We start from the raw sequence: 23902 nt of genomic DNA on the forward strand, positions 1-23902 counted from the left end.
AACTACACGTGAAAGGGGCTGTTCGCCAGGGCCCAAGGGGACTGTGGGATTATTCTTAATTAATAGGCAGAGGTAAGAGCTAACGTTGAACCCAAAGCCCTTAGCAAGTTTTCCCTGCCTTTTTTCATTTAAGCTCACGTTTGTCTGAAGAGACTTACTTAGTACAATAAGGTACTAACTTTACTTACAGTACTAGTTTCTTATGTATTATAGATACACAATCACGAACATACTTTATAACCTTATAGTTTGACTCTGAAGTTGGAAAATTAGAAACAATGATAATGGTTGATGTTGAGTACTGTTTGCCAGGCGTGTGCCCAGTGGTACCTGGTTTATTTCATTTAATCTCCTGGGATAGCTTTCACATAGGCATAGGTTGCTCAGAAATTTTTGAATAGATGGGTTTGATTTGGATGTCTTAAATGGGGAGTAAGTACATTAATTACTTCTGTTTCTACTTTTGTGAAAAAGAGTGTTGGCAATATAAAATGACTCAGTAAATTAAAGTGTTTTTCAAGCCTGAAGATGTCTCTAAAATTGCATTCAACAGCAATTGGTGCCTTTATTTGGGTGTTCAGTAGTTTCTAAAGCACTGTGTCTCATTTATCCAAGTTCCCATAACATGTCATCATCACCCGATGAGCAGGCTATTGGACCTTGAAAGAAGAGAAATGTTGGGGAAGTCGTAATGACCGTTCTGCAGGGCCCCCTCTTACCATATTTTTCTAAGTGACATTCCTGATTAGGTTGACAAATGATAGTGAAACAGGAAGAGTAATTTTTCGATACTGAACCAAGGAAATACAAATCAGTGGGTTGGTTATTACTTTGTTGATAAGTCTAACATTCATGGGTATATGAATGTTAAGAATGTTGGATTATCTGTATTGTAGCGTCTCTACCTAACTTTTCAGTTTCCCTTTAAATATCATAAGCACTTTGTGCTTTATGCATTAAGCACATAAATCCAGTAATTTGTGCATTAAGAAGTTAGCATTTTTGATTGAGTAGTACTCAATTAAACTGAGTAGTTTGACTTCCTTAATCAAGAAGTTTCTTTTGACAGTGTTTCCAAAAATGCAATGTAGAGATTTGTAAAGGCATAACAGTGATGAGATTGATAGTGAAGTCTAACAATTTGCATCTTGTGAGAGTAGAAGTAGTTGAAAAGGATGGGAGAGGACAGCAGAGGGGCTTGGAAATGTGTCTTAGTTTGTGATGAAAGTATATTCGACTTAACCTGTCTCCTGATCCTAGTGGTCCATCGTTGGAGAGAAAGAGATTGGGATGGGGGAGATTGGGAGAGGAAGAGATTAGGGGCCGGGCCACTCCAGCTTTGACTTCTCCACAGAATCTGCAGCCCACAATAAGCCCTTTGAATGTTAGCTGCTTATGTGACACAATTTGGCATTTAATCCTTTATGGTCTTATACTGTTGCATAAGCATTTGTGTGTTTTGTCTCGGTTTGTGATGAAAGTATATTGGACTTAACCTGTCTCCTGATCCTAGTGGTCCATCGTTGGAGAGGAAGAGATTAGGAATGCTTTGCCAGTCAGTATTTATAAGGAGATTCCTTTATCTCTAGGCCTTGTCTTTGGGGGAGGGGATGAGTGGAGAGTTGTCTTCAATGGAAGGATAGAAGAAAAAAATGCACACATTTTCTTTTGGAGTTAATACTTCCACCCATCATGACTAATTGATTTGTGCCATCTTGTTACCACATGCATCTTCAGGCATTTTCACGGTAGATATTTGATATTTGTGGGCAGCCCCTAGTAGATCGAGTAAAGAAAGGGAAAAGAGAGTGGATTGAGGTAGAGACAGAGCACAAGGGTATATGCAGGAAAACATTAATAGGCTTTTTTCATTTGGGGAAAATGGGAACTGGGCCTCTGGTGGCCTCTTATGAAAAATCATTCCAATAGTATTAACTTTGTGTGTTTAAAATCTCTTATATGTTATTTGTATCCAGAAATATGGAGAATATCCCTTTGATGTGTTTTATAAACAACAGAACGTTTAGAACGCAGTACATGAAAGTTTCTGAATTTTTCATGGCAGCCGTTTCTGTATGTTTGTCATCATTAGAAAGTCAGAGCAACCATGATGCCAGCATTGGCTCCTGTGTGGAAGGCATTTAATCATTTTGGAAAACAAGTTCTTCTCATTCCTTACTTCAAAATGTGGCTCTCACATGGAGTGCCCTAAAGCTCCAGAGTGCAGAGATCTTTTCTATCACTCACTGCCATATTTCCAGAGCCTAGAACAGGGCCTGGCATATGGAAGGTACTCAGTGACTATTTGTGGAATAAACAAAAATACATTGGAATCCTCTTTTCTTTCCACTGCTGAAGATCCTACTTAACTTTAGGGAAGTTTTAGCATTTTTTATTGGATTTAATTGAGTAGTTTTGACTTCCTTAATCAAGAAGTTTCTTTTGACAGTGTTTCCAAAAATGCAATCTAGAGATTTGTAAAGGCATAACAGTGAGGAGATTGATAGTGAAGTCTAACAATTTGCATCTTGTGAGAGTAGAAGTAGTTGAAAAGGATGGGAGAGGACAGCAGAGGGGCTTGGAAATGTGTCTTAGTTTGTGATGAAAGTATATTCGACTTAACCTGTCTCCTGATCCTAGTGGTCCATCGTTGGAGAGAAAGAGATTGGGATGGCGGAGATTGGGAGAGGAAGAGATTAGGGGCCGGGCCACTCCAGCTTTGACTTCTCCACAGAATCTGCAGCCCACAATAAGCCCTTTGAATGTTAGCTGCTTATGTGACACAATTTGGCATTTAATCCTTTATGGCCTTATACTATTACATAAGCATTTCCGTGTTTTGTTTCTCCACCTAAAATAGAGGCTGCTTGAGGGCAGAGAATATGTATTTATAAGGTACTATGTTTCCTTGTTTATCCAGTATGACAATAAATGCAGAGTAGGTTTATGTATATTTATTGAGTTGATGTTAGATACCATAGGGGAAATGTCAGAGATACCGAAAATGTGGTTCCAATCTTCAAGTAGGTAATATTTTAGTGGGGCAAATGTATACAGTAGGAGAATTTGTAGCTAAATAAAACAAAATAAAAATGATAGCTAACATTTTTGTAGTGCTTAAAATGTACAGATACACATGTGCAGATACACTCCTGTTCCAGGAGCCTTTGGCTGTTAATTTATTATGAATCTCTCATAACAGTCTTTTGACATGGTAGGTACGGTTAGAATCCCATTTTTAAGGTGAGGAAACTGAGGCACAGTAGGGTAATTAAGTCACTTGCCTCAAGAATGCCACAATGCAAATAGTGAGGGAGACTGGATATGAACTCAGGTAGTCTGTCCCCCAAGTCAGGGTCAATTTCTATGGGGAATTTACTTCAAAGAGGAGAGATCTAAAATTGACACTATTTTTTCAAGTGTAAAAGGCTCTCTTTCTCAGATTTCAAAGTAGCATAAAAGATTGCAGTGATTGTGCTACAGAAACAGTGCTGTGGATTTTCCAAAGAGAAGAGGTTGATAAATGGTTATGGGGTACTGTGTTTTGAAATGACCAAAGGCAAAAGGAGAGAAACTGAATTTTGAGTCTCAGAGCTGAATGAGGATTATAACTCTTTATAGGTATTGAATCCTAGTACAGTGATTCACTGGGACATAGGACAATAACTGTTTATTAATTTAGTGTCAAAAAACTTACAAAATATAATATTGAATGATACTTGATGTCTTACTGCTTTTCTTTTTTAAACAGTTACTAGATTTAATCCCTAATGATAACAGTTTACCAGGAAGTGAGTGTTACTGGACATTTCCTGTGTACTTCTATCCATTTGCTTTGTCCTTACGTGGAACACTGTTGGGGCCAGGAGGAAACCAAGAAATACTTCTTTGGTGGAAAAAAATGTAAAATGGTGCCGTTGGTTGGGTGACAGACCTGCAGTGAAGTTGTTTTGAAGCTGTGTGGAATTAGATGAGGGACTGCAAACAAAATCCAGCAAGATGAAGAAAAATGGGATTCTTCGAAAACCCACTCTTGTGTCCCTTTTGTCAGGAGCTGACACTATTATTTTGGGGGTGTTGGGCATCAACAGAGTCACTGAATCTAAACGACTGCAGAGATAGGCGAGTATATACATCAACATACCCACTGTCCAGGAATCAGAGGAGGAAGTGCCCTTGAATGAAGCATGGGCCACAAACCTGGTTAGCAGCCAGGGAGGACACACATGCTACAGGTATAGTATTCTGTGTTATAGATTGTTTCTGTTGGGCAGGTGGTCATGTCTGTCGTTTGTCTTGGGGGTAGCTGTATAATTTGAGTCAGTAGGTCATCGATGACCTACTAACGTCATTTTAATATCAGCACATACTTGGAGATGGCCTGTCAGAGAAGCAGCTTATAACTACAGATATTGTCATACCCTTGCATTCTTTTTAAACATCCCAGAAAATAATTGGAGTTAAAATAATCTATGTTGAAGTGTTTATACAATTGTCACATTAGCTTTAATCTTAATTTCAGGTTCTTCTCTGAATGGGAGGTTTTAGGGAAAGAGAAAATGAAGCACAGATTTATTTAGTTCTGTGCTTTTATTTTAGTTCTATCAGTATGGGATAATTTCATGAAATCTGTACTGACCCATTTAATGAATTTTAGGGTTGCACAGCTGAATCCTCAACGTGATCTAGTGTGATAGTTCTTTATGTAGGAGTGTTCATCAGAATGACCCAGGGTTTTTTAATGAAAGTAACAGCTTAGCCTAACCCTAGAGATTCAAATTCTTTAGACCTGGGTCTGGGCATCTGCATTTTAAACTATCCTCAAGTGCCCTCCTCCCCCTGTAAGTACCAGCTTTGTGCTTTATAGATAAGAAAATTAGGGCAAAGTTAGATGACTTGCCTAGAGCTGGTTCAGTGGTACCAAGATTGTATCATCAGATAACATGTAATTTCAGAATTTTATGGATGAAAGAAATTTTCCAAGTCAACTCAGTAGTTCATTTTACAGCTTAATGTAAACCATACTTGTTCATAGAATTTCCAAGTAATATATGAATGCAGAAAAATTATGTTTTCTCAGGGACTGTCTTTTATCCTGGCCATGGTAAAGATTAAAGTGTCAATCAACAGAATTCCTTTGCAATTTTAACAGATGTTTTTATATTAATTTCAGGAGCTGTCCATTATTTGCAGTATTTTTATTGTGTACTTTGTGATACTGTTAAAGTTTTTTGAGAATAGAGTATGTATATTTAAAACAAGTGAAAGTTAATATTTTTAATTGAATTATTTTTCAATCTTAGCTAAGATGTAGTATTGTGTGAGAATGTGTGCTGCTTTATTAGAGTTTTGTGTTTTTAAAACCTGGTTGATTTTTAACTTAAAAAAAAATTTTTTTTTTAAGGCGTCTTGTTTTGGAAACAGCACAGTTTGGCTTCCATGTCATCTCTGAGTATGAGAGAGAATCGTAGTTTGAACATGTCCTCAACAGAGACCAAAGAACCAGGTTTGTTCCTTCAAGAAGTCTTCTAAAGCCTGTGGAGCAGCATCTGTTTCCAGAAGTCGATAATGATATGTTCGTGATGCCTGTGAATGGACTATATGGCCAAGTGACTCATTAAGATATTCATGGAAGAATGGTAAAAAAAAAAAAAAAAAAAAAAAAAAGAGAGAGAGAGAGAGAGAGAAGAAAAGGCAAATTTCAAGAAGCAACCCAAATATCATTTAGGATTTTTGAGGAATTGAAAGAAGATAGTTCTGAAAATACGAGTGACAAGACTCTAACACATGTCTTTACATGTTTCTTACAAGACTTCTGTTCACCCAGCTTATTTTGTATATAATTTGAGTTATTTTCCTCTACTACAATAGCTGGTAGTCCCCTCATGATCAGAGTTTTATTTTGGATGGATAGAGCTACATTAGGAGAAATGGGAACAGTTCATTGGGATGTTGGCCCCAGAAACCAGCTCTGGCTAGATAATTACTAAAGTGATAGGATGTTGATGAATTGCTTCTTCATAATGTACTACTGCTTGTTCACAGCATTTGTGGCTTTAGATTCATCTTCTTTTATGTACTCTCAGCCTCTCTATGTGCCCCTATTTTCTTGTACAATTTTTTAGCCTGAAGATATAATGACCATATTTTTTTTTATTTAAAAAGTAAGAATTATATCTTCATAAATAGACCTTTGGTATAGTTCTCTCCTACCCTAAGTTATTTTCTAAGATCAAGAATAGAATATTTCCATTCATTTTCACATTTGCTTTCCTTTATTACTTTTATATTCTTGCTCAGAGTTTCATTTCCCTCTATTCTTTTTGGGTGGAGATGAAGGATGATCTCTATATTGTGCTTTTAATTATCTAGGAGACCAGAATAACATAGGTCATAGAAATTTATAGGAAATTTACAACATCCTTTAACCATTACTGTTTTCAACTTGTTTTAAACCTCCATCAAACTTCTTTTAAGCAATGTTGATGGAGATGTGACCGTCCTACTCTGCCCTTTCCTTTTTGGGGGAAGCAGTGAGAAGCAGGGATTTCTCCAAATGCTGATAAGTGCAGAAAGAAAGAGAGAGAAAGCTTTTGTACCTAACAAATGAAGCATTTGGTCATTAATGTGTATATATACACATCGTCAGTATAAAAATTAGTTTGTGGCTTAGAACTAAGATTGTTAACTAATAGTAAATTTTATTGTTTTCAACTCTTTTTACTTTGATGACTGAGTCAGTTGACCTGATCCATAATTTTCTTCTTTGTACGTTAAGGACAACTCTGTTCTTACGAATCAATTTGTACTCAAAAAAGAGAAATATAAGCAAAAGAGCAGCTTTTAAATTTTAATTTAATAAAATGAAATTCCAGAAACCATTTTTTATAAGTATTTCCTTCCTTAGTAGGCTGTTTACTTCACCCTTTTATCTCCTTTTTACCCTGTCTTCTTATCACCTACTGTCAGTTCTACATTTTTTTCATCTCTCCAGAATTTCTTGCTTAGTACCTGTGTTTTGCCTACTGTCTTTTCCGTGATTCAGCCTCCCATTAAAAGTGATTTCTGGGGCAGCCCAGGTGGCTCAGCGGTTTAGGGCTGCCTTCAGGCCAGGGCGTGATCCTGGAGACCCAGGATTGAGTCCCACATCGGGCTCCCTGCATGGAGCCTGCTTCTCCCTCTGCCTGTGTCTCTGCCTCTCTCTTTCTTTGTGTCTCTCATGGATAAATAAATAAAATCTTAAAAAAATAAATAAATAAAAGTAATTTCTGTTTTCCTTACCATCTATTTCCTTGGGTGAGCCTCCTTCCTAGTCACTGCCTCCAGTGTTCTGTTGTTAAATCTCTTGTAATTCAACTCCTATGATCTCTGGCTCCTGCCTGTGTTACCCCTTATCTCGTCTATCTCACTTCCTGTCCACTTGCATCCCACTCTCATCTCCCAGCAGTGGTGATCTTGTCACTTCCACTGCCTCGGTCTGTCTGTCTGTAAGAAGCTTAACTGATCTATTGTGTTTCGTGCAGCTCTGATCCCTTCTCATCTCTTAATTGCTGATGTTTTCTTTCTGTTCTCTATGGCCATTGTGTATTTGCCCTGTGAGCTCTTTTTCTTTTTTTTTTTTTGTCACAGGGTGGTAGGTACTACTAGATGGATTTGTTGTCAGTATTTGCATAGAACACAGATCTTTGCTGTGTATTTCCTGGGTAGCCAAGATGAATCAATTATTATTAACTTTTCTCGGAACATCGAGCTTCCTGTGTTTTCTGCCTCTCAGAATTAGATTGGTATTCTAGAAGACTAATATTACTTTAGAGAGAGTCAGAATAGTCATATGATGCTATCACTTTAACTCTTTATTCCAGAGTTCATGACATTTGAAGTCACTCCCGTGTTTTGAAAGGTTAAAGAAGATATCTAAACCAGATTTGGAGTAGGAGTAGGTAGAAGGAGAGAAGAGAAAGATAAATACTAGAAAAGGATTCATAGTCAATTTCTAGAACAGGAAAGAAAACTGAAAACACCACATGCTTTAACATTTATTAAGTAAAAGATCCCCTAACAGAATGAAAAATATAAGTAATTCTGTCATCTGTATTTTTACATTTCCATTTAAGTTCTAATACCTTTATTAATGTTTAACAAAAACTTGATCTTGTAGATACTCATTTTGAGAGACTTGATGTCACCTTAAATATTAACCTGTGTCATTTTATAATTAGACTGTAACATTCTCAAAATGCCATTAACATCTGACTTTGTTAGTTTCTTGTGGGGGGAAAGCATATAAATTGGATGGTTTTCCACCTCTGGACTCTGTAGTCATGTTGTAATGAAAAGGTAGCTTATTGGCAAACTTTTATTTTATGCTGTTGATGATTTATGTTGTTTTATGTTTTCCTGTAATTCTTGTATATGCTATGAATATGGAGCGATCCTGTAATTGGAGTTTTCTATGTGCACAAGCTACTGGAAGTAGACTAATGTAAGTGTAGATGCAGCTTTATAAAACTTAAAAATGAAGAGCTTTCTACTGCATATAAGGAAGTGCTTCAGATTTTAAGAATAACCATACAAACTAAGGTTGATCACATTGAACATTCTTTCTGCCCAAGCCTTCTCTAATTGTGGCGGGGGTTGTTGGGCATCTTGAAGCCAAAGGAATGGCTAATGGTCCAATAATGTTTCTGTAATGTTCATCACCTGTGAGCAGCTAATAAAAATAACATCAGAACCATAGATAATCTACTAAGAAGAAATTTATGTAGATGTACTAAGTACAGGACTGTGTTCTGGGATGACAGAGATGAATATAGTCCGTTCTCTCTGGAAGCTCATAATTGAGTAGGGAAAATTGGTAAGTAAACAGTTGCATTACAGTGTGGCAAATGCTAAAGTACACATATGTAGCAGCTATTATAGGAACAGGCTAATTGTGTAAGTCAAAAACCTAAAAAAGCTATAATACATATATAATTGTGTGTATATATATCATATAAAAATTCTGACTGTGATGTAATTGCTGGTGTATTCCTTACTACCTGGGCAGTTTACTTAAATCACTCACACTCAGTATCTTCCCCTTGAAATGGTGATAATTATCTAGGATTGTTACATGGATTAAATGAGATAATATATAGGAGGTACTAGTATGGTCCCTTATTCAAGTATTTAGAATTTGGAGAACATGATCTAGGATTATACTCTCATTGCATAGATAGTATAGCTACTCACAATGCTTGGAATTCCTATTTTAAAATTGCTTTCAAAAAAAAAATAAATAAAATTGCTTTCAATAGTTTTTAAGAAAACTAAACTTCTTTAAAACCTTGTAGTCAGTCTCCCTTTTCTTAAGCCAAAAGATCTGTCTGCCAGTTGTAGTTCTCAGTGACGGTTGTGTATTCCCATAAATCCAGTCTATTCTCAGAGAATTTAAAATTTGCTACAATTAAACCTATTTGATGAAAGTGTGCCACAGGCCTCTAAAGTATTTAGGAAGGTGACAATATCATTAGAATAGGTCTTTGTAATGACTGCTTTCGGGAAAGTTGGGATAAGACTTATTAGAGAGGGCAGCCCCGGTGGCGCAGCGGTTTAGCGCCACCTGCAGCCCGCGGTGTGATCCTGGAGACCCAGGATTGAGTCCCACATCGGGCTCCCTGCATGGAGCCTGCTTCTCTCTCTGCCTGTGTCTCTGCCTCTCTTTCGCTCTCTCTGAAAAAATAAATAAATAAATCTTAAAAAAAAAAAAAAAGATTTATTAGAAAAGCTTTTGAATATGTTATAAAATCAGGCTTTGTAGCTCTACTGGATTATAATATATATAATATAATCCCACACTGGATTTTTTGTTTGTTTGTTTCACACTGGATTATATACACCAACCTGAATATATTTCCTGAATTGTATCTATGTTTTTGTTATTTAAAAAGGTGTTTAACTTCTTTTAACAGTACCAAACTGAACAATCTGCATTTTCTTTTTTTTTCTTTTTTTTTCTTTTTTTCTTTTTTTCTTTTTTTTTATTTATGATAGTCACACAGATGGAGAGAGAGAGAGAGAGAGAGAGGCAGAGACATAGACAGAGGGAGAAGCAGGCTCCATGCACCGGGAGCCTGACATGGGATTCAATCCGGGGTCTCCAGGATCGCGCCCTGGGCCAAAGGCAGGCGCTAAACCGCTGCGCCACCCAGGGATCCCCAATCTGCATTTTCTTATGTAGTAGAAAAAATTGGCACAGTAATTTGATATTATTTTGTTAGTGGTTGATTAATTTCCTCCTAAATTAACAGTTCTTTAAAGGTCTTGTCCTAGACTGTATGATAAATCAGGTTGGGTAAACTTTTCACTTGATGAAACAAATTGATTCTTTGGATCTGGGTCATTTGGCCTTGTTATAAAAGTCCCATTAGGTTATAGCGTGATTAGACTTGTCTATCATTGTGATTTAAAGATGCCAGTATTGAGATAACACAACCAGCCAAGAATTTTGTTACAGATCAAAATATATGTCTTTGTTTAGAGCTTCTTTATTAAAGCTCATTATTTACAATCAAGAGATTTTTCTTTAAGATTTATTTAAATTTTTATTTATTTGAGAGAGTGAGCAAGGGAGCAAGAGAGAGTGAGAGTGAATGCATAAGTGCAGAGGGAGAGGGAGAAGCAGACTCCCCACTGAGCAGGGAGCCCAACATGGGACTCGATCCCAGGATCCTGGGATCATGACCTGAGCTGAAGGCAGACACTTTACCGACTGAGCCCCCCAGGGGCTCAATCAAGAGATTTAAATCAAGAGATTTAAATAAGTTTAGTTTGTATCTTACAGCTGGTATTTCTTTTTATTGACATTACAGTCATGGATAGGAAAACTGTTTCCATAGAAAGGGAAACTTGATGTATTAATATTTCAAAGCTTAGTTTAAGCTGGTTATGATTAGAAAAATGACTTTCACTTGTATTCTCTGGAAGATTCTCAGGTCTATGGGCATGTTACCAATGACATTTTTAATCCCCATAATATTTAGTTAGCAGAAATGTTTGGGGAATTGCTGCAGATGACATAGAATGAGCTGAGGTATGGTTTTGTCTTTCACTGTTTTGTCCCTGTTATGTTCTTAGAGAAACAAAATTTTTCTAATAGTATTTTATTTCTTTCTTGGCTTTTTATTTATCATTACCAATAAGAATAATGGCTGCCATTATGGATCCTCAGTAGGGCGAGACTCTTGACATACATTGAACTCTTTGCTACTATTAATGTAATTCTTTCTAATAAGATTTGATATCATGAAATACATTTTATATAAGAACTATATGTTCTTATATAGTATATAATTTGTGATTATATTGATAAGTAGATAAGCGTTAGGGCAGTTCTGCAGAACAATAGGTTTATTGTATTAACATATTTCCCACCGTAAAATGAGAACATTAAGAGTTATTGAACTGCCCAAGAGTGAAACCAGGAATATAAGTGAAGTCCAGTTAAATCTCATGCTTTCATTCTACACTGACTTTTAAATTATTTCCCCTTGGGGCACCTGGGTGACTCAGTCACTTAAGGATAGACTCTTGAGACTCTTCGTTTTGACTCAGATCATGATCTCAGGGTCCTGGGAAAGAGCCTCAAGTAGGCTCCGTGCTCAGTGGGAAGTCAGCTTATCTTCCTCTCTCTCTCTCTCTCTCCCCACCTCCCCCTGCTCACACATATGCTCTATCTCTCTCAAATCTTTAAAAAATAAAATATTTCCCCTTGGAAAAGTAAAATTTATTCTTTTATAAGTGCATGTTATTTTAGACTAAGGAGCACTTAATTCTGTACTGTATGCCTAATTTTTTCCTAAAATAAAAGAACTTTGTTTATAGTTTATAAACAAGGAAGGCTCGATATTCAAAGTAATCAATGCTTAGTGGAAAGAACAAAGTGAGATAATACAGAAAAGTATAAAGGAGGTGGTGAAAGTCACTGGTGATTCTACCACCCAGAGGTGTTAACATTTTGATGTATCATCATGCAGACATTTTGGTAATAAAATACATATATGTATTTTTTTTAAGATTTTATTTATTTATTCATGAGAGACACAGAGAGAGAGGCAGAGACACAGGCAGAGGGAGAAGCAGGCTCCATGCAGGAAGCCCGATGTGGGACTCGATCCTAGGATTTCAGGATCACGCCCTGAGCCAAAGACAGAGCTTCAACCACTGAGCCACCCAGGGACCCTATATATGTATATTTTTAAAACAAAAAATAGGTTAATAGCATGGCTATTGTCTAGTAATACTTTTGTTATATATCAACCATCCTTCCACATCATTGTAAGTTTGTATCTTACTAAATTTTTTTTCATTTTTTAAAGATAATCTTTTTATTTTAGCACAGTTTGGATCTATAGAGAAATTGCAAAGATGATAGAGTTCCCAAATTCCCTATTATGAACCTCTTGCATTAGTGTCGTGCATTTGTTTCAGTTAATGAACCAAACTGTACTGAAGTCCTTGCTTTATTGAGATTTCCCTAGTGTTTACCTTATGACTTTCTGTTTCAGGGTCTCATCCACGATTCTACACAACATTCAGTCGTCATATCTCCTTAGGTTCTCTGTGGCTGTAATAGTTTTTCAGACTTCCCTTGTTTTATATGCCTTGACAGTTTTGAGGAGGACTGGTCAGATATCGTAGAATGCCTCTTGGCTGGGTTTGTTTGATATTTTTTCTCATGGTTAGAATGGGGTTATGTGGGGTTAGACTGGAGGAGGCCACAGAGGCAAAATGCTATTTTTATCACATTGTTTCAAGGGTGCATCCTATCTGTGTGACTTTACTGTTGATACTGACCTTGGTGTCCTGGCCAAGGTAGTGTTTGTCAAGTGTCTCTGTTGTAAAGTTACTTTTTTTTTTTCTAGACTTTCCATATTGTGCTCTCTGGGGGAAAGGCAGTCCACACTTCGGGAGCGGGAGTTATGCTCCACCTTCTGAAGGGCAGAAGCAGAGTTTCTGCATAGGTTCTTTGGAATACTTCTGCACAAGAGATTTATCTACCCTCTCCCATTTAACTGTTGAGTCATTTATTTGTATCAGTGTGGACTAGTGGATATTGATACTTTGAGTTAAATCCAGTATAACTTTATTGCTCTAATTTTTCTAGCTGTGGCCACTGGGAGTCTTTCAGTTGGTTCCTGTACCCCTTTTCCGTACCCCTATCATTGTGGGGTAGTATCTTCATATTTTGCATAGCTGCATGGTATTCCATTTTAAGATGTACAATGATACATTTCACTAAAATATGACTGATGGTAATCTGTGTATCAGATGTTTCACTGGTATCATCAATACTGTGATGAGAAGTCTTCAAAATCTATTTACAAAAGTAATATTTGATAATTACTCAGGAAAGATTGCTGTATTAAAGGGACTGCCACTTATAGCCTTCTCAGGTGGTTAGGTGTCCAAGTCTCGGTTTCAGCTCAGGTCATGATTTCAGGGTTGTGAGATCTGTACTGGGCGTGGAATCAGCTTAAGACTCTTTTCCTTTCCCCTGCACATCTTCTCCACCCCCCACCTGCATTCTCTCTCCCTCTCTCAAAAAATTAACAACAAAAGAACCTGAATTTCTGCTTAGAATTCCTTGTTACATGAGTGTATTTTATATCCTATTGCAAGGATATACACAGTTTTTATGTTGGAAAATTTCAAACATGTACCAAAGAAGACAAGATAGAATAATTCATCCCCATATCCCCATATCTCAGCTTTACTTGCCAGTTTGTGGCCAGTGTTGTTTAAACTCCCATCCACTGCCCCCACCTCCCTATTATTTTAAAGCATATCTCAGGGGCAGCCCTGGTGGTGCAGCGGTTTAGTGCTGCTTTCAGCTCAGGGCATTATCCTGGAGTCCTGGGATCGAGTCCCACGTCAGGCTCCCTGCCTGGAGCCTGCTTCTCCCTCTGCTTGTGTCTCTGCCTCTCTCTCTCTCTCTCTCTCTCTCTCTCTCTCTCTCTCTCTCATGATGAATAAATAAAATCTTAAAAAAAAATAAAGCATATCTCAGATATTTTTCATCTGTAAACATTTCAGTATGTTCAAGAAATCTTTTTCAAAACACAATGACAGTACCATTATCATACCTTAAAAATGTTTCTATTTAAGGATATTTAGTTGTAAGAACTTAAAAATTTTATATTCACCATGGATTAGAATCTGGCATTACTGAAAATAGGTTTCCTTGGTATGATCCCCCAAAATTAAAGTGAGATTTTTTTTAAAAAAAGATTTATTTATTTTAGAGAGAACACACAAGCATGTGCGAGCATGGGGAGAGGCAGAGGGAGAGGGAAAAGTGGGCTCCCCGTTGAGCATGAAGCCCAATGTGGGTCTCAGTCCCACAACCCCAAGATAATGACCTGAACCGAAATCAAGAGTGGGATGCTTAACTGGTGCCCCTAGAGAGATTTTAATGTATATCTGTACACCCTACAAAATGGCCTAGGTTATGAGTTTTATAAAAAATGTAGTAGGGTTTAACTGGAAAAAAATAAGTTACTCTCTCATGAGATTTCTTTAGAGCCCAGAAATCCATAAAGAATGTATGATAGATATCCCCCAATTGTACACAGTTGCTTTTGGCCCTTCTTTACTCTTTATCTGTGCATGGGAAAGAAATTCCAAGGATAAAATCTTTTTTCAGATTTTATCATATTAACTGAAGCCATGGATAAGAATATAGTGGTATGGCCATTCTGTTCCACATCTGCTGTAGAGAGATTTTTGAATGTCGAGTAAAATTCCTGTATATTACTTCCTGAATTAGGAGTTTACAAAGCTTCTAAGAGAACCACCATGTTGACATCATCACTGCATTTTCACTTGCTTTTAAGAAGGTAATTTAAGAGGAAAGAGAACCTTTTATATTAGAGATGATCCTACAGGCAGAACCAACTGCAATCATCTATTTACTTTGAGCAGCACACTAAGTGGAATTACTTGACTGTCTACAATTTAAAAAGATGGCTAATACTCCCAATATTTTATTTTTTATTTTTTTCCAATATTTTAAATACCGTATTTTCTTGTGGTTTCACTGATCTTTAAAATTAAAATTGCATGTTATTTTCCTCTAGAAAGACAGCCCTGTCTCAGAGGCTTTACAACCGGAATAGGAAACTTCCTCTTAAATACCCATTTACTTGCATTGAATTTATCCTAGAATGGCTTCTGAATTTGATGTGCTGTGAAAATATGCAGTGATCTAAATTGAAGATGGAATGAAAAAGAGGGCTGAAATTTTCCTTCTGCTTTTTCTAAGCCAGACTGAAACCAATCCTAACAGCATAATTTTATTTAAAACTATTTTATTGGTAATAAATACTCATGTTGCTAGCCCATATTGTTCATTATATGCAGATTCATATTTTATTCTAACCTAATTTAAACTTTTCTGCCTTGCATTTGACAGTGTTACAGCCTTTCCATTTTCTTTCGTGAACAGGCTTTGTTATAGTCAATCCGTTTAATTTTCTTTCCATTTTGAGTGCTCTATTTGTCTTACTTCTGAATTTTGGCCTACTTTATCTACTTGTTTTCATTCCGTGCACATTTTTAAAGAAGAGAAAGCATTGTTACTTTTCTTCTCATTTCTAAGCAAAAGTTGAAAGATTAATAAAAAAATAACCAGTTTCAAATACATCTGGTCAAATGCATGATTCAGTTTTCCTAGGCTAATGTGTGTTACAGAATTTAAGTTCTTGCAGGACATAGTAGTCAGCATCCTGTGCTATGGTTTACCTCTGTAGCATTTTATCTACTCTGTCTGTTTTAAGCTACTTAATAAACCTCTTCTTGATACATAAAGGATATTTTTTTCTTAAAATCCTCTTTGCTTTGAAATGGTCTTTTCTTGACATCTTTGCTACTTGTCAGTATGTGATCTTAAATGGATTTCTTATCTTTCAGTTTTCTCATCTGAGAAGTGAGGATATTAATCAGCAGTTACCTCATTGGATTGTTGAGTTAAATGAGATAAGCTGTGGTGCCTGGCACATAATAAATACTCCAAAGTTACTATTTAAGCCATCCTTTTCTTTCCAGCCATCCTTGTTATATCTTTCTCCCTTATTTGTTTATGTCTTCACTTCAATTAGGGAAAATGGTGTACATATCTTAAATAAGTGACCACCTTTACATTTTCCTTGAACTTTTACTCTTTTCCTCAAACTTGTAAGAAAGCTTTTAGTTTCGAATGATTACAGATTGATAGGAAATTGCAAAAATAAAGAGAGGTACCATTTCCCCCCAAAGGTAGCTATAGTACAAGATCAAAACCAGAAAATTGACACTGGTGCCTCCGGAGCTTATATTTATTTAGGTTTCTCCAGTTTTACATGCACTCATTTTTGTGTGTGTGGTGTGTATAGTTTTGTGCAGTTCGATCACATGTGTGTTAGTGTAACCACCATCATAATCAAGAAACAGGAGATTGTATCCCTGACTCATCAAACAACCCTCGGTTTCCTCTTGCTCTCCTTTAGAATTTCCTTAAACCCTTGGAGTCATGCTGCATGTGATCTTTAGAGATTGGCTTGTTTTACTCAGCCTAATGCTTGTGAGAGCCATTCAAGTTATTGTGTGTGTTTTATTGCTGAGTTCTGTTCCATGGTGAGGATGCACCACAGTTTAATGATTTGTCCAGTAGAAGGAAATTTGGGTTGTTTACAGTCTGGGTTATTACAAATAAAGCTGCTGTGAACATTTGTGTACAGGTGTTCTGTATAGATGTAAGTTTTCATTTCACTGGGATAAATGGTTAGGAGTATAGTTCCTGGATCAGAACTTTTTCAATGGACCACTGTAAACTTCTTTGAAAATATATACTAATGCCATATGCAGATATAGAAAAGCAGTTATTTCGTATGCCAGCCATTATAAATAATATACAGTGTCCTTTGTTTTAAAATATGTTTCTGTAAAATTTGCAGCATCAGTCCAAAGTATTGAATCCTGTCTTTTTGTACTGTAATATATTTTTTTATTTTAATTTTTTAATTTAAACTCCGCAGTTAATTAACATACAGTGTATTATTAGTTTGGGGTCTTTTTGTACTGTAAAACAATATGTACTAAATAAATATTTCATTTTGTTAATGAATCCCCTTTCATATTGTATTGATATTTTTCTTTGGTATATTACTGTTCTCAGATACTAAATTCGAGTGGGGGAGATACTTCAAGTAACATTTTTTCTCTTTATCAATTCTTTGCAATGCGGTAAATGTTGCAATTTTGAAATACTTGTAAAGGCGAGCATGAAATTTCAAAAAGTCCATTAATTAATATCCAGAAATATTTCAAATAGTAATGTTGGACTTTCGTTTACCAACATAATGTTTAAAGTCTAAAGATGTTTTGTAAATTCATTGTCTCCAAGGTTAGTAATAAACGATGTCATTATTAAGGCGAAGAAGCTACAAATACTGTTGATATGTGAAGAGCTCCTAATGAGAATACATTATTGAAGTTGGGCATCAAAAGTCAGCAGAAGGACAATATAAATTATGTGTGGTGGATAGATATTAGCTGGTTGATCAGTTTTGGCTTTCCCAAATAGATCTAATAGCCTTAAAATAACCGAGAAAGGGAAAGCTCTGTAAAACTTGATAGAAGGAAAGAAAATGAAATGTAGAAAACAGTGATTCTCAACTCTGACTGCTCATTAGAATAATCTAGAAAACCTTTAAAGTGAAACAAGCACCTTTCCCTGAGCCAGTTAAATAGACTCTGGAAGTGGTGCCAGGCGTTGGTATTTTTAAAATGTTTCCAGATAGTTTTAATGTTTAGCCCATGTTGAGAACCACTAATCCAACAGGAATGGCTTCCGTGCTCATATTTCTTTACCTTAAAATTTGATAGTGTTTGTGCTGCAAGCATCCATCTCTTATGTATTGGACTAATGTGGGTTCCACATACCTTTTTTATGGCTCTGTGGAGATACCAGTTTTCCTAAGGAGGGGGACCACTCTTGTGAATTGTGGACATATTGAAACTGTAACACAACTTTAACAGATGTAACAGAAGGGTGCCTATGTTTAGAATGAAATACCCCAAACAGTGAGTCATTGAAAAGTTGAAAGGAAACTAGGTTTCATCTGGGGGCATATTATGGGTGGGACACTTGTGGGGAAATTGGGCATTTAGAAAATCTGCATGGGATGTTGGGGTGAGAGGTCTGTTTTTATTGATAGATCCTATTGTCAAGCCTTATTTAGATTTTCTTTTTTTCTTTTAATCTTTACTTGGCAAAAGTGATATTTACTTGTAGGAAGTGAGAGTGTGCAAAGATGAATACAGGTAAGAAGAATCAATCCTCCACCAATGTTCACAGCCCAGTGTGAATTCTTCTATACCTTTTTCTATATTTGTAAAAGTATGTTTAACAACAGGTTTATGAGTTTTTTGCTTTTAAAACAGGGTCATACTCTATACATTATTATGAAGTATTTCTTCCTTAAAATACCATGGATGTTTCTTTAGCTCAATATAGATCTAATTCTTGTTTTCAAAAAAATGAATGACATTTTCAGCATGCCATAATTTATTGAGCAAATCCATTTGCCTGTGAATGGACATTCAGAATGTTCTCTCTCTCTCTCTTAATTTACCACAAACAAGGGTGTGTCTTTGCGTATATAAGCTTAGATACTGTTGTTTTTGTTTTTAAAGTATTCTTATAATCCATGGTTTGGTTTCGGTCAGATTTCTTAGTTTCTGGATACTTACTTTGATACTGAGAATTAGCTAATAATGTCAATTGGTTTCCAGTTAATTGGTTCCTGGGTATTAAGTTGGGCATTAGATAGGACAGTGGATCAGAAATTTTATTTTAGAAATGAATATTAGTAAACCTAGTGACCAGAAATGTTTTTCATAGGTCCTAGAATCCCTCAGGTAGAGCTCCATAATGGGAGGTCAACAGATGGGCTTCACAGGGGTCCATGAACCATCTGATGTTGATTGAAAAATTGTGTATAAACTATACATTTTATAGTTATATCATATTTTCAAGGGTTTTTTTATTGCCCCTCAGAATGTTAAAAATTGGTATTAACAGGTGTCAGAGAGTAGTACGTAGTCTACAGAACCTGTAAAGTACTGAGTTGCCATTGAGAGCACATTTTTAATTACAATGTCTTCTTAAAGATCTAGATTGAAATAAGTTTCTAATTTTCAGATGACGTAAGCCTAGGAGAGGTGGCTCATGCCATAGCTAGCGGACTCCAGACTCAGAATAACACAAATAGGTCATAATAACCTTCTAAAATCAGCAAGATGAAAGATAATAAGGATAAACATCAGGAGCCAAGGAACGCTCAGGCATGGAGGGCAATCTCCGATGTACCTAAGATGAGAAAGAGCTGCTCATTGATTTGCCTTCAGGCTGGTGTGAGCTGTCTCTGCGATGGGGCTCTTGCAAATATGAGCAAGTCAGACCACTTTTGATGCATCCTGTTTGCGTCTGAAAACATTTGAGGTGGGTTGCAAACAAAGAAGGGAGACAAGTATAGTAGTGGATTGAGTCACGTGAGGAACCACTGCCAGAGGAGTTTGGTTGTTGGATCTGAAGGAAAAGGTATAAAAGAACAATGGTGGCAACCCTTGTAGGTTAAGGAACCGGAAGACAAGAGAATATGCCCAGTAAATGTTTGAATGAATGAATGGATGGATGAATGAATGAAAATTACAGGCAGAGGATTCTGACTTGACCTAAGCTCTGGTACAAGTTATCCAGTAGTGGTCTGGGCTACTTTAGAAAGCAGTGAGTTCCACGGGGAGCCCTTCAGTCCCAGTGGGGGACTGGGGTCGGGCCATAAAAGGTGTCCTGTTTCTTCATGACAGGCTGTAGAAGAACAGGACTTCAAAACTCTGTTAATTGGAATTTTATATTTCTCTTAGGTACTTTAATTCTAAAACAAGAGCCAATTTCCAGGTAATATTGTAGGCTCTTTAAAAGTACTTTTATAGAAGGAGTGTTTTTGACTCAGACTCCATGATTGTCCATATAGGTGCTGCCATGTTGAACTCTGATAGGTTTTTATCTGAAACCATGACATAGGAGTTACTCTGTTGTTAAGCCTGAAGCAGCTAGTCTAGAGTTGTAGAGGGAGTGTAATTGAAGATTTTATTTTTGTGACTTAGAAGAAAAACCACATTCTTTTCAAACTACAGAAAGAGTAAAAAAAAAAAAAGGAAATTTCACCACTTCCCGTGACCTCAGGAAACAGGCACAGTATCTCCATTAGACTAATTGTCTGAATTCTGACTCAGATAATAGTAACACACCAGAGAATTGGTGTCCTGCTGTATCATTTACATAGGTTTGCTCCTCAGTGTGCATATTGCCCTGCGAAAATGGATCTCTAGTATTTTAAGTGGATTAATACAGAGATATCTCTTATTACCCCTCAAATAGTCAATATAAAAGACGTTTAGGTTATAGAAATGGATAAATATCATCCACATTTTATTTTATTTTTTTAATTTTTTTTAAAGATTTTATTTATTCATGAGAAACACAGAGAGAGAGAGAGGCAGAGACACAGGCAGAGAGAGAAGCAGGCTCCATGCAGGGAGCCTGATGTGGGACTCGATCCTGGGTCTCCAGGATCAGGCCCTGGGCCGAAGGCGGTGCTAAACCACTGAGCCACCTGGGCTGCCCCACATTTTTTTTCTACAAAGCTTTTTTAAAAAAACAAACCCTGTGTATCCCACTAGCAATTTTAAAAGAGGTTGGAGGCTGCTGCCATGTAGGACACCATGGTTTACACTTATTTTTATAGGCCCTAGAAATTTAGGTCAGGGGTTAAAGTGGGCTCCACCATTCAGTGGCTGTGGGGCCTCGACTTCCATGTCTGCTTCCCACTCGCAAAGGATAGATACTGATGGTGCTTAGAGCATCATGACAAGCATGATTCTGGGTGCATCAGGAAAACTTCATACCCGTTCTGTTCCTGTCTCTTCTGCTCTCTCCTCGTGATCTCCTTTCTGTTTTTTCCCAATTCAGCAGATACTGTCATCTGTATGTCTTGTACTGTCTTGACATAGCACATCTAAAATTTATTCTTTTGTATCCCTACTCCACCCCTTCCTCTTCTCAGGCTACAGGATAATGGATGGACTTGTGAGCATGACCCTTCAGGCCTCAGCCACCCTGTGCTCATCCGCCTTGCCAACCTGGTCTTCTGCCTTCTGTCCTATTCGTAGCCCATCCTGCTCTATCCTCCTGTCTCTCTTTCATCCATGGGTATCACTCGCCAGAAGTAGCACTGAAGGAGGCTAACACCACAAGCTCTGGAGTCCTATTGTCTTGGATTAAATTCCAGCTCTACCACTATTGCCATGTGGCATTGGACAAGTACATATTGCCTGTCTCTGAATCTGTTTCTTCAATTATAAAATCAATATGGCAGCAATCTGCCTTAGAGAATAGGGAAAATTCCTTGAGATGCATACATGTTAGTACTCAGTATGATTGCTGATGGGTGAGTGCACAATATGCGTTTCTTATTTATAACTCAGACTAGAAGTGGTGATGTCATCCTTAATTCCTCTTCTTTTCTCTCACCTAAGTGTCCGACCTCAGGAGTCTTTCCTCTTTCTCATCACTGATTTTAGGTCAGGGTTTTTTAATTTGAATTTAACATACTTAAAGAAGTTCATAATCCCTTGAAATTACATGTACATCTTTTGACATATGTGTGCTTTCCCTAAGGAGAGGGCCTTTAGCCTTTATCATTGAATTTCACATAGGTCAGTGACCCACAAATATTACTAACTACTGCCTTCAATTCTTATCTCTAGCCTGTATCCAGCAGCATATACACTGACATTCATCCTCTAGTCTCTGTGCCTGTAATTTCTTCACACTGATGCCCAGTTAACTTTTTTTTTTTTTTAACGATTTTACATCACCATCCTGCTTATACGGTTGTGTTGACTCCCTGTTGCCCACAGCAGTGGTTCTCCCCACAGACCACATACAAGAATCACATGGGAAGCTTTTAAAAATTACCCAGATCCCATCCTAGATCAATTAATTGAAACTGACAAATACCTGGAATCAATATTTTGTTTTAAAGCTTCCCAGGAGATTTTAATGTGCAGCCAGACTTAAGAGCCTCAGGCTACAGGATAATGGACGGACTTGTGAGCATGGCCCTTCAGGCCCCAGCCACCCCATGCTCATCCGCCTTGCCGGCCTGGTCTTCTGCCTTCTGTCCTGTTCGTAGCCCATCACTGGCTCTCTGGATATGTACTACTGCTTTTCCCAGAACAGCCTTTGTGGTTTCCTCCCCCTGGGCTTTTGCCTGTACTGCTCACTCTGCCTCAGATAACTTTCACCCTTGCTCTGCCGGGTCATTTTAATTCTAAGACCTTCCCCCTACCCTCAAAGAGAATTGCAGTCCTACTTTTGTACAAACTTCTTTTTTTTTTTTTTTAATTTTTATTTATTTATGATAGAGAGAGAGAGAGAGAGAGGCAGAGACACAGGCAGAGGGAGAAGCAGGCTCCATGCACCGGGAGCCCGACGTGGGATTCGATCCCGGGTCTCCAGGATCGCGCCCTGGGCCAAAGGCAGGCGCCAAACCGCTGCGCCACCCAGGGATCCCGACAAACTTCTATTATAGGGCTTATACTGTATTATAATTACTTGTCTATCCATCTTCCATGTTACACTGAATTCCTAGAAGGTAGGGTCCTTTTTTATTTCATTTCTCTAGTGTTGACACAGGTTTAAGAAACTCCCTGAAAGCCTAGTGAATGAGCAAATGAGTGAACAAACAGCAGCCTGCTTGGGAACCTGGAAATCCGTGCATTTGGGGAAAGGAAGTAAATATGGTATGCTAGCTGTGGTAAGGAATGCTCAGCAGACCTTTTATTCTCTACTGTTGCTCTTCCATGCCTTTTATAAGAATGAAAGATTCAAATCTTTCATTTGAAAGATTTCAATGAAATCTATATATGGTGTTTGTCATCTAGGACTTGGACCGTCGAGACCAGCTTTCAAAATATCTCCAAACACTATTGAACATTATCAAATGTAATAGCTTAAAGTTGTATCATGTTTGTCTCCTGAGACTCTCTCGGGATTTCTAAATGAGAGATGGAGAATCAACCATAATTATGATCATGGCAACTTTATTTTTCCCAGTGGATTATCCTAACTTAGTTACTGATTTAAAGATACCCTTATAAGGACACTTCTTCAGACATTATATGTTTCTAATTTTGATCTCACCCATGGCCTTTATGTTTATTGACTGCCTAGTCCTTCGTTGGCTATTTTTAATACTTTTTTTCTCTGTGTGTCTCAGAATTGTCCAATACATTTTAAAGAACAGTAACTTAAACGTGATTTATTCTTCCTGTTTCTTCAGTGCCCAGGATTAATTTAATGGTGATTTCGGAAGAGATTACTTTAGTAAAAGATCAGAGACAGATTCTTTTGGATGTTTTTTGGAGAATGTCTTGGGTTGTTTATTTGCCTTTTATCTTAATTATTTTTCCTGAACACTGACCCACCACTACACTCATAGAAGAAGAGATGGCTTATTTAACACTTACACAAAGAACAGTGAGTACTAGTCTGATGTCATGAATTGGGTGTACATCGTTCTGATATGCTGTGTATAAACAACTAGAATACCCTTTGTCTAACTGGCTTCTTATTATTTTATAATCTTAACAGGCTTGAATAATAAGGATGAGATTTTTCTTATTCAAGATCAGAATGTCAGTTGGAATGAATTAAAATGCCCTTTTATGCTTCCATTCATCTTATTTAAAAAATATTTTCAAAAGCCTTAAAAAAATGTGGATCAAGAGCCCTTCTTTTAAATATGTTCACATAAAAGAA

General features: G+C 37.1%; 1 protein-coding gene across 34 annotated transcripts in view; it reads left to right on the forward strand.

The window, feature by feature from the left end:
* SLC20A2 (solute carrier family 20 member 2) overlaps positions 1 to 23902 on the forward strand; it is a 101432-nt gene that overhangs the window by 1818 nt on the left and 75712 nt on the right. For 13 of the 34 annotated variants that reach the window (XM_072763397.1, XM_072763418.1, XM_072763407.1 and 10 more), the window contains exons 2-3: positions 4052 to 4235; positions 5405 to 5506. The exons of 12 other annotated variants lie outside the window; for them this stretch is intronic. The gene's annotated coding sequence lies outside the window, so the exon portion shown is untranslated. Of the gene's footprint in view, positions 1 to 3751; positions 4236 to 5404; positions 5507 to 23902 lie in introns of all 34 variants that reach the window. 9 more of the 34 variants (XM_072763394.1, XM_072763412.1, XM_072763401.1 and 6 more) reach the window with 2 other exon arrangements.

Source organism: Vulpes vulpes, chromosome 7 (assembly GCF_048418805.1).
Source record: "Vulpes vulpes isolate BD-2025 chromosome 7, VulVul3, whole genome shotgun sequence".
NCBI classification, from domain to species: domain Eukaryota; kingdom Metazoa; phylum Chordata; class Mammalia; order Carnivora; family Canidae; genus Vulpes; species Vulpes vulpes.